The sequence below is a fragment of the Oncorhynchus clarkii genome, chromosome 10 (genome assembly GCF_045791955.1).
Source record: "Oncorhynchus clarkii lewisi isolate Uvic-CL-2024 chromosome 10, UVic_Ocla_1.0, whole genome shotgun sequence".
Lineage (NCBI taxonomy): Eukaryota > Metazoa > Chordata > Actinopteri > Salmoniformes > Salmonidae > Oncorhynchus > Oncorhynchus clarkii.
The window spans coordinates 1,962,139-1,974,145 of NC_092156.1; the positions used below are offsets into that span (position 1 = coordinate 1,962,139).

The 12,007-nt window shown below is 44.2% G+C and overlaps 1 protein-coding gene across 2 annotated transcripts in view; it reads left to right on the forward strand.

Moving 5' to 3' along the window:
- Positions 1-12,007, forward strand: part of LOC139419371 (cell adhesion molecule 2-like) — a 478,628-nt gene that overhangs the window by 335,561 nt on the left and 131,060 nt on the right. The window lies entirely within an intron of this gene.

Sequence of the window (12,007 nt, forward strand, 5' to 3'; positions counted from 1 at the left end):
ACACTTCCCCTTACTGCAGTAATACCCCTACTCAGTCAACCCACACTTCCCCTTACAGCACTAATACTCAGTCAACCCACACTACCCCTTACAGCAGTAATACCCCTACTCAGTCAACCCACACTTCCCCTTACAGTAGTAATACCCCTACTCAGTCAACCCACACTTCCCCTTACAGCAGTAACATTCAGTCAACCCACACTTCCCCTTACAGCAGTAATACCCCTACTCAGTCAACCCACACTTCCCCTTACAGCAGTAATACTCAGTCAACCCACACTTCCACTTACAGCAGTAATACTCAGTCAACCCACACTTCCCCTTACAGCAGTAATACTCAGTCAACCCACACTTCCCCTTACTGCAGTAATACTCAGTCAACCCACACTTCCCCTTACAGCAGGTATAGTCCTACTCAGTCAACCCACACTTCCCCTTACAGCAGTAATATTCAGTCAACCCACACTCTCCCTTACAGCAGTAATACTCAGTCAACCCACACTTCCCCTTACTGCAGTAATACTCAGTCAACCCACACTTCCCCTTACAGCAGTAATACTCAGTCAACCCACACTTCCCCTTACAGAAGTAATACTCAGTCAACCTACACTTCCCCTTACTGCAGTAATACCCCTACTCAGTCAACCCACACTTCCCCTTACAGCAGTAATACTCAGTCAACCCACACTTCCCCTGACAGCAGTAATACTCAGTCAACCCACACTTCCCCTTACAGCAGTAATACTCAGTCAACCCACACTTCCCCTTACAGCAGTAATACTCAGTCAACCCACACTTCCCCTTACTGCAGTAATACTCAGTCAACCCACACTTCCCCTTACAGCAGGTATAGTCCTCCTCAGTCTAGTCAACTGTTGATTCTATTCAGCTCAAGGTCCACTTCATATATGTTATGTTACCAGACTAAATTGACAGCTGTACAAAAAAACACATCTTTCAGAAAACACATTTTACCTTTCATAAAATACAGTCGGTGAATGTTTCTGGAGCTTATCCGTTGATGTGAAGAACGGTGACGTCAGATCAAATGTACAACATCTCTCTGATTCAGAGGGGTTAAATGCAGAAGATGTTAGGCTACTGACTACGTACCCCCTGATGTCCAGTATTACCCTCAGCAACAGAGAAGCATCACATTTCCCCTGAGCAATGATTTACACACACACCACATGTCTCAACACACACCACATATCTCGACCACAGCAGTCAACTAGCTAGCCACAGCAGTCAACAGGCTAGCCACAGCAGTCAACTATCTAGCCACAGCAGTCAACTATCTAGCCACAGCAGTCAACAGGCTAGCCACAGCAGTCAACTATCTAGCCACAGCAGTCAACTATCTAGCCACAGCAGTCAACTATCTAGCCACAGCAGTCAACTATCTAGCCACAGCAGTCAACAATCTAGCCACTGCAGTCAACTAGCTAGCCACAGCAGTCAACTAGCTAGCCACAGCAGTCAACTATCTAGCCACAGCGGTCAACTATCTAGCCACAGCAGTCAACTAGCTAGCCACAGCAGTCAACTAGCTAGCCACAGCAGTCAACTAGCTAGCCACAGCAGTCAACTAGCTAGCCACATCAGTCAACTAGCTAGTTAGCTGTTTAGCCTTTTAACAGATACATTCATTTGTTTGTAAACAAATAACCCAGCCAGTTAGCTACAATGTGATCAGAGTAGCCAAGTCAAAGTCTAAAAACCAACCAAATAAATCAGATTTGACCGTTCAGACACAAGTCCCAAGTGTGAAGGTGGTTTGAAATATCTGTATCTAAAGAACACATTCAAATCGGGTATTCAAAAAAAAAATGGATTTGAGTCACTTCAAACTGCCAACGTGAGGCTTAAAGTACCCTCTCAAGAGGAACCAGAAACACAAGGCCAGAAACAATCAATACTATCGACCAGCAGACCTGTCAATCAATCAGCTTCAGGCTGACCTTGGAACACACACACACAACGCATGGACGCGCATGCAAACACACACATAAGCGCATCGCATGGACACACATTCACAGGACATTGTAGATGCCACAATAAATTAGAGTTTGAACCATCAATACTAAATGTTAAACTGAGTCCCCCCCCTCTCGTAATTTCTCTATAAATATGCCACATTTTGGAACAAGGGAATGAGAAATATATTCACTAAATGTCAAGAGCTGTTCGGTAGTGTCCTTCTATGAACGATGGTAACAGTTAGGTTTTTCTCAAGACATTTAAGAAATTCCACAAAGTTGCTAACACTGACACGAATGACAGAGAAAGATACATTATCTAATTGTATTGTATTTGTCACAAGCGCCCAATACAACAGTGCAATGCTTACTTACAAGCCCTTAACCAACAATGCCGTTTTAAGAAAAATAAGTTTAAGTAAAAAAATTGATAAGTAAAAAATTAAATAACAAATAACTAAAGAGCAACAGTAAAATAACAAGCGAGGCAGGGTATTACGGTACAGAGTGAATGTGGAGGCTGTATACAGGGTATTACGGTACAGAGTGAATGTGGAGGCTATATACATGGTATTACGGTACAGAGTGAATGTGGAGGCTATATACAAGGTATTACGGTACAGAGTGAATGTGGAGGCTGTATACATGGTATTACGGTACAGAGTCAATGTGGAGACTATATACATGGTATTACGGTACAGAGTGAATGTGGAGGCTATATACAAGGTATTATGGTACAGAGTGAATGTGGAGGCTGTATACATGGTTTTACGGTACAGAGTGAATGTGGAGGCTATATACAGGGTATTACGGTACAGAGTCAATGTGCAGGCTATATACAGGGTATTACGGTACAGAGTCAATGTGGAGGCTATATACAGCGGGTACCGGTACAGAGTCAATGTGCAGGCCAAATATTTTTAGTCTCCTGAGGGGGAATAGGTTTTGTCGTTCCCTCTTCATGACTGTCTTGGTGTGTTTGGACCATGATAGTTTGTTGGTGATGTGGACACCAAGGAATTTGTAGCTCTCAACCTGCTCCACTGCAGTCCCATCGATGAGAAAGGGGGCGTGCTCGGTCCTCCTTTTCCTGTAGTCCACAATCATCTCCTTTGTCTTGATCATGTTGAAGGAGAGGTTGTTGTCCTGGCACCACACGGTCAGGTCTCTGACCTCCTCCCTATAGGCTGTCTCATCGTTGTCGGGGATCAGGCCTACCACCAGGTCTCTGACCTCCTCCCTATAGGCTGTCTCATCGTTGAGGGAGAGGTTGTTGTCCTGGCACCACACGGTCAGGTCTCTGACCTCCTCCCTATAGGCTGTCTCATCGTTGTCGGGGATCAGGCCTACCACCAGGTCTCTGACCTCCTCCCTATAGGCTGTCTCATCGTTGAGGGAGAGGTTGTTGTCCTGGCACCACACGGTCAGGTCGCTGACCTCCTCCCTATAGGCTGTCTCATCGTTGTCGGGGATCAGGCCTACCACCAGGTCTCTGACCTCCTCCCTATAGGCTGTCTCATCGTTGAGGGAGAGGTTGTTGTCCTGGCACCACACGGTCAGGTCGCTGACCTCCTCCCTATCGTTGTTGTTTTTTTGTTGTTGTTCTTTTAATCGTTGTTGGTATTCAGGCCTACCACTGTTGTGTCGTCGATTAAGGCCATCAACTTCAGTCTGATTTTTTTTTAAAGATGTTGATTTAATTAACTAAAAAAATGATCTGCTATTTTTTACATTTAAAAAAAGTAAGGAAAGCTAATTAATTACAAGACGGACAGAATTAGTATAACAGATCGTAGTCTCATTTAAAGTGAGAATGCAGCGGCTCTTGATTGGAAATCTGTACTATGTTCTGAGCTGTGACGTATCCAAACTCTCATCTTGTACAGACTCCAGCAGCTTGCTAGCTAACACCACTCAAATGAGCATTAGCTAACTAACACCACTCAGATGAGCGTTAGCTAGCTAACACCACTCAGATGAGCGTTAGCTAGCTAACACCAGTCAGATGACCGTTAGCTAGCTAACACCACTCAGATCAGCGTTAGCTAGCTAACACCACTCAGATCAGCGTTAGCTCGCTAACAACAGGCAAAGAAAGCAAGCTATATTAGCTAGCTAGCTACTTCACAAAAGTTAGCTAGCTAGCGTATGTCCTAATGCCAGTTTCTAGTAGCTGGCCAGCGATACCCAGACAGTGATGTGAACATTTGTGCACCCCATGCAATGTTGATGATATATTCCACAAAACATAGCTAGCTAGCTTGATAAATTCAAAACACAGAACTTTAGGGAAATGCCTAGTAACTCTGCATTACCCAGCCCAAGCTAGCCACGCCACAGTGGAACTAGCTACGCCACAGTGGAACTAACTACGCCACAGTGGAACTAGCCACGCCACAGTGGAACTAGCCACGTCAGAGTGGAACTAGCCACGCCACAGTGGAACTAGCCACGCCACAGTGGAACTAGCCACGCCACAGTGGAACTAACCACGCCACAGTGGAACCACAGTGGAACTAGCCACGCCACAGTGGAACTAACCACGCCACAGTGGAACTAGCCACGCCACAGTGGAACTAGCCACGCCACAGTGGAACCACAGTGGAACTAGCCACGCCACAGTGGAACTAGCTACGCCACAGTGGAACTAGCCACGCCACAGTGGAACCACAGTGGAACTAGCCACGCCACAGTGGAACTAGCCATGCCACAGTGGAACCACAGTGGAACTAGCCACGCCACAGTGGAACTAGCTACGCCACAGTGGAACTAGCCACGCCACAGTGGAACTAGCCACGCCACAGTGGAACCACAGTGGAACTAGCCACGCCACAGTGGAACTAGCCACGCCACAGTGGAACTAGCCACGCCACAGTGGAACCACAGTGGAACTAGCCACGCCACAGTGGGACTAGCCACCCCACAGTGGAACTAGCCACGCCACAGTGGAACTAGCCACGCCACAGTGGAACTAGCCACGCCACAGTGGAACTAGCCACCCCACAGTGGAACTAGCCACGCCACAGTGGAACTAGCCACCCCACAGTGGAACTAGCCACTCCATAGTGGAGATAGCTTGGTAAGACAACACAAACACTGCCAGCTACCTACATCTCCTCGACCAAGTTCAGCCACCACACAACAACAGACTGTTGCTGAGAGAACAAATTGCCTTGCTAAGAAACAACACGCTGTGCAATGCAGTGTACATGCTCACTAGATCAATGCAGTGTACATGCTCACTAGATCAATGCAGTGTACATGCTCACTAGATCAATGCAGTGTACATGCTCACTAGATCAATGCAGTGTACATGCTCACTAGATCAATGCAGTGTACATGCTCACTAGATCAATGCAGTGTACATGCTCACTAGATCAATGCAGCTAGGAGGCTGTTGAGGGGATATGGCTCATAACAACGGAACGGAGTATTGGATATCATTCCATTTATTCCTCTCCAGCCATTACCACAAGAACGCCTTCCCCCAATTAAGGTGCCACCAACTTCCTGTGCATTACACTCCAAAACAATATCTGAACATAGTTGAAGTGGAACTGACAGCGTTTTAGCAACATGAAATCGTATAAATATCTGTTCATATACTCCCCCAGGAAGAATATGATGCCTTTTTTTACATTTTTACATTTTCTGACAAGCAGGCACGTTTTCATACTTTGATAGGATGTTTGGGGATAACGTAGAATAACGTAGAGTAAGACATTTGTGAAAATTCTATAACAATATAGTGTGGAAAAGTGGCCATGCGTTTGGACAATTACTAGACACTGCAGTAAATTAAACCCTGTGTGTCAATCTTATCCAGGACCAGACTAGTATTCTGACAGCAGCCCAAATGTTGATGTCACTTCCGTATGTTAATGAGGAAACCTTCAAAATAAAAGCCCACATTGCAATGTGGATAACTCATTCAAAAGATATGGAACTTTAATAATCAACAGGCTTTTCTTTTGTGACAACAAGAGTAATTTATAAATCCAAATATGGAACCAATAAAAAAAAATGTTATACCAAAGAAAATATAATGTCGACATTATTGGTATATTGAGAATATTGGGCTGTAGAGAAAACGTGTCTACCTGTCTACCTGTCTCAGCTAAAGTGGGAAACACTCAGTAGGGTCTCTAATGGAATGGGGCTGTGTCGCACATACCCAGCAGCACTTCGGTCTCCACCCGTAGCGCCCAGTGCAATATACTGTAATATACTGAACAAAAATATAAACCCAACATGTAAAGTGTTGGTCCCATGTTCCATGAGCTGAAATAAAAGATCCCAGAAATGTTCCATACGCACAAAAAACGTGTTTCTCACACATTTTCTTACATCCCTGTTACTGAGCATTTCTCCTTTGCCAAAATAATCCATCCACCTGACAGGTGTGGCATATCAAGAATCTGAATAAACAGCACGATCATTACACAGGTGAACCTTGTGCTGAGTTCAATAAATGGCCACTAAAATGTGTAGTTTTGTCACACAACACAATGCCGCAGATGTCTCAAGTTTTGAGGGAGTTTGCAATTGGCATGATGACTGCAGGAATGTCAACCAGAGCTGTTGCCAGAGAATTGAATGTTAATTTCTCTATCATAAGCCACATCCAATGTCGTTTTAGAGAATTTGGCAGAACGTCCAACCAGCCTCACAACCGCAGACCACATGTAACTACGCCAGCCCATCCGGATTCTTCACCTGCAGGATCGTCTGAGACCAGCCACCTGGACAGTTGATGGAACTGAGGAGTATTTCTGGTTGAAATAAAGCCCTTTTGTGTGGAAAAAACTCACTCTGAATATTCAATCCCATCACTGCAGCTTCCCATACAGGACTCGGGAGAGACGAAGGTCGAGAGTCATGCATTCTCCAAAACAAAACCCTGCCAAGCCGCACTGCTTCTTGACATACTGCTCGCTTAACCCAGAAGCCAGCCACATCAATGTGTTGGAGGAAAAACCATACAACTGGCGACCATGTCAGCGTGCATCCGCCCAGAACACCACAGGAGTCGCTAGATGGGACAAGGAAATGGCCCAGCGTTGTCCGGGTTACGGGAGGCCAGCCAAAACCCCTCCCCTAACCCGAACGACGCTGGGCCATTTGTGCGCCACCTCATGGGTCTCTCGGTCACGGCCGGTTGTGACCCGGGTCTGTAGCGACACCCCAAGCAGCCACTCAGGGGCCCACTCCCTTATAACTTCAACTGAATATTTGAATAAGACTTTGATTAACACTGGTAGTTAATTTTGGGGTAACGTTTTTTTCTTCTTACTCCAAACAGATAGAACACATGGAAATACATTTCCATAGGCATTAATTATGCAAACATTTATTTAATTTTTTGTGACACGGCATCAGTGAGATTCAAACCTATAATCTTCTGTTCTCTATCCATAGAATGAGTCCACTGTGCCACCAGGACGGAGCTAGCATGCCTTGTTTTCTTGATGCATATCAAACTGTTCATTTTAGTCTATCCAAACAGACCCCATTTCAAAGGAAACTAGCACTGTGAACATCAGGTGTGGCCAACACACCTTAAAACAAGACAGAGGATAGAGAGAGTTTTGTTGATGCTCAGAACAGAATGTATATATGTTTTAAAATAACATCATTAGAACGCTCTCGGAACGGTCTCGGAACGCTCTCGGAACGCTCTCGGAACAATCTGAGAACATGACTTGAAATAGAACCATGAGGAAACCTTACGCTGAAGTACTGAAATTCCCAAAGAAGAATGATATTTTTATTTTTTTATTTTTGGGGGGTTGTTGTGAGGGTTGCAGGTACCATATCCATTTCAAATTATACATTTATAAAACATGTACCCATAGGCTGCCACTCAAAATAAGAAACCTCCCCAGTAAGATATACATACAGAGTTTAAGTGATGATCAATTCAGGGGGAAAAAAATTAAATAAAGTGGGCCTCATTGTAAATAAGAACTATGGGCCTCGTTGTAAATAAGAACTATGGGCCTCGTTGTAAATAAGAACTATGGGCCTCATTGTAAATAAGAACTATGGGCCTCGTTGTAAATAAGAACTATGGGCCTCATTGTAAATAAGAACTATGGGCCTCATTGTAAATAAGAACTATGGGCCTCGTTGTAAATAAGAACTATGGGCCTCGTTGTAAATAAGAACTATGGGCCTCATTGTAAATAAGAACTATGGGCCTCGTTGTAAAGAAGAACTATGGGCCTCGTTGTAAATAAGAACTATGGGCCTCGTTGTAAATAAGAACTATGGGCCTCGTTGTAAATAAGAACTATGGGCCTCGTTGTAAATAAGAACTATGGGCCTCGTTGTAAATAAGAACTATGGGCCTCATTGTAAAGAAGAACTATGGGCCTCGTTGTAAATAAGAACTATGGGCCTCATTGTAAATAAGAACTATGGGCCTCATTGTAAATAAGAACTATGGTCCTCATTGTAAATAAGAAATATGGGCCTCGTTGTAAATAAGAACTATGGGCCTCGTTGTAAATAAGAACTATGGGCCTCGTTGTAAATAACAACCATGGGCCTCGTTGTAAATAAGAATTATGGGCCTCGTTGTAAATAAGAACTATGGGCCTCGTTGTAAATAAGAACTATGGGCCTCGTTGTAAATATGAACTATGGGCCTCGTTGTAAATAAGAACTATGGGCCTCGTTGTAAATAAGAACTATGGGCCTCATTGTAAATAAGAACTATGGGCCTCATTGTAAATAAGAACTATGGGCCTCGTTGTAAATAAGAACCATGGGCCTCGTTGTAAATAAGAACTATGGGCCTCATTGTAAATAAGAACTATGGGCCTCATTGTAAATAAGAACTATGGGCCTCATTGTAAATAAGAACTATGGGCCTCATTGTAAATAAGAACTATGGGCCTCATTGTAAATAAGAACTTTTAGAAAAACAGAGGAGGAAGGGAAGCGCTTCTAAGGTACACAATAGTACATTTTGGTAGATAGAAGGTGCTCTTTGGTAAAAGGGGTGAATTGGTCATCAAAAAGAAAGGAGGACCAAGTCACTCTTCATATACTTAATTAAAATGCCTTTATTAGTATGTCATGTTCAATAGAAACAAAGCTTTAAAAAACCAGATGCGTTTCTGCTGCATGACCTTCATCAGGTAGTTAAACTTTGATTCCATTGAACATGCCATACAAATAAAGGCATTTTAATTCATTATTTGAAGAGCACCATGGTTCCCCTTTCTTTTTTATGAATAATTTGTTATTTAACTGACATGCCTATTTAGACAAAGGTTAAATATTTATTTTTGCTTAAAGTTAATCTAGCATTTTACCAGAGACAAGTAGACTGGCTACACCTGGAAATGTACAGGAGACAAGTAGACTGGCTACACATGGAAATGTACAGGAGAACAGTAGGCTGGCTACACCTGGAAATGTACAGGAGACAAGTAGACTGGCTACATCTGGAAATGTACAGGAGACAAGTAGACTGGCTACACATGGAAATGTACAGGAGAACAGTAGGCTGGCTACACCTGGAAATGTACAGGAGACAAGTAGACTGGCTACATCTGGAAATGTACAGGAGACAAGTAGACTGGCTACATCTGGAAATGTACAGGAGAACAGTAGGCTGGCTACACATGGAAATGTACAGGAGACAAGTAGACTGGCTACACCTGGAAATGTACAGGAGAACAGTAGGCTGGCTACACATGGAAATGTACAGGAGAACAGTAGGCTGGCTACACATGGAAATGTACAGGAGAACACTAGCTCCACATCAGTCAGAGTGCTGTCTGCTGATAGAATGATGGAGAACAGTAGCTCCACATCAGTCAGAGTGCTGTCTGTTGATAGAAAGATGGAGAACAGCAGCTCCACATCAGAGTGCTGTCTGCTGATAGAATGATGGAGAACAGTAGCTCCACATCAGAGTGTTGTCTGCTGATAGAATGATGGAGAACAGTAGCTCCACATCAGAGTGTTGTCTGCTGATAGAATGATGGAGAACAGTAGCTCCACATCAGAGTGTTGTCTGCTGATAGAATGATGGAGAACAACAGCTCCACATCAGAATGCTGTCTGCTGATAGAATGATGGAGAACAGTAGCTCCACATCAGTCAGAGTGCTGTCTACTGATAGAATGATGGAGAACAGTAGCTCCACATCAGTCTGTCTGCTGATAGAATGATGGAGAACAACAGCTCCACATCAGAATGCTGTCTACTGATAGAATGATGGAGAACAGTAGCTCCACATCAGTCTGTCTGCTGATAGAATGATGGAGAATAGTAGCTCCACATCAGTCTGTCTGCTGATAGAATGATGGAGGAGAGTAGCTCCACATCAGTCAGAGTGCTGTCTGTGTTAACATGCTGCTCCAGAGCCAGTACTGTTCTTCCTTCAGACTCCAGACTCCATACAGACACAGGGTGTTGACATGCTGCTCCAGAGACAGTACTGTTCTTCCTTCAGATTCCAGACTCCAGAGCCAGAGCTGTTCTTCCTTCAGACTCCAGACTCCACACAGACACAGGGTGTTGAAATGCTGCTCCAGACCCAGTACTGTTCTTCCTTCAGACTCCAGACTCCAGAGCCAGTACTGTTCTTCCTACAGACTCCAGACTCCATATAGACACAGGGTGTTGACATGCTGCTCCAGAGCCAGAGCTGTTCTTCCTTCAGACTCCAGACTCCACACAGACACAGGGTGTTGACATGCTGCTCCAGAGCCAGTACTGTTCTTCCTTCAGACTCCAGACTCCACACAGACACAGGGTGTTGACATGCTGCTCCAGAGCCAGTACTGTTCTTCCTTCAGACTCCAGACTCCACACAGACACAGGGTGTTGACATGCTGCTCCAGAGCCAGTACTGTTCTTCCTTCAGACTCCAGACTCCACACAGACACAGGGTGTTGACATGCTGCTCCAGAGCCAGTACTGTTCTTCCTTCAGACTCCAGACTCCACATAGACACAGGGTGTTGACATGCTGCTCCAGAGACAGTACTGTTCTTCCTTCAGACTCCAGACTCCACATAGACACAGGGTGTTGACATGCTGCTCCAGAGCCAGTACTGTTCTTCCTTCAGACTCCAGACTCCACACAGACACAGGGTGTTGACATGCTGCTCCAGAGCCAGTACTGTTCTTCCTTCAGACTCCAGACTCCACATAGACACAGGGTGTTGACATGCTGCTCCAGAGACAGTACTGTTCTTCCTTCAGACATGCATGCGTCGTTCATATCCGCTTGTAACTGTCCAAACTCACCAAAAATAACATATGGTAGCTCCTACCTATATATGTATAACTTTATGAGCTGGATTGCCTGTCTTTACATTTTTTTTTTTTTTCATTTACTCTCTTTAGCATATTTAGCTGGCAGCCGCCATGGAAATTATGCAAATGTTGTTAGCATTCTGGTAATAGACGCCCTTGTGTGTTAAGACGGTAAAACCATAAACCCGGGGGTGAGAGAAGAACGGTATGAACATCTGCCCAACCTCTAATGAATATTTTCTGAAGGAAACTGCACATCTATGAGGAGAGGACTGCTACTGACCCCCTGTATCCCAAGGTATCCAAAACTGGGTCCTGCTAGGGAAAATACCAAAACGTGACCCAGGGAGGGGCCCAGGACCGTATCGGACACAGACAGACTAGAAGTAATTTTGGACGGAAATTTGTCATTGATCAATACATTTACATTTCTCTAGCAGTAGTCAAGCTGCTGATGTCGAAAAGCCTTGTTAGTGCAAAGGTCAAATTAGCTTTTGAATTTCCTATCTTTTATAGGCTTCAGACAAAATCTAATATTTCACTTAAAATGTAGTTTTTTGGTATTAAATAATAAACAAACTTCTACAGAAGCCTCAGACACACACACCCTTGAGGGATGTTTGGGTTGCATAGTCATAATTACTCAGTCAAAGTTTAGCCGTCGATATATGAGTGTTAATCTTTCTCTTCTACCCTTTAAAGCTCTATCCATCCTCTTCCTCTTCCTGTCTGTTCAGAAGACGGATCACA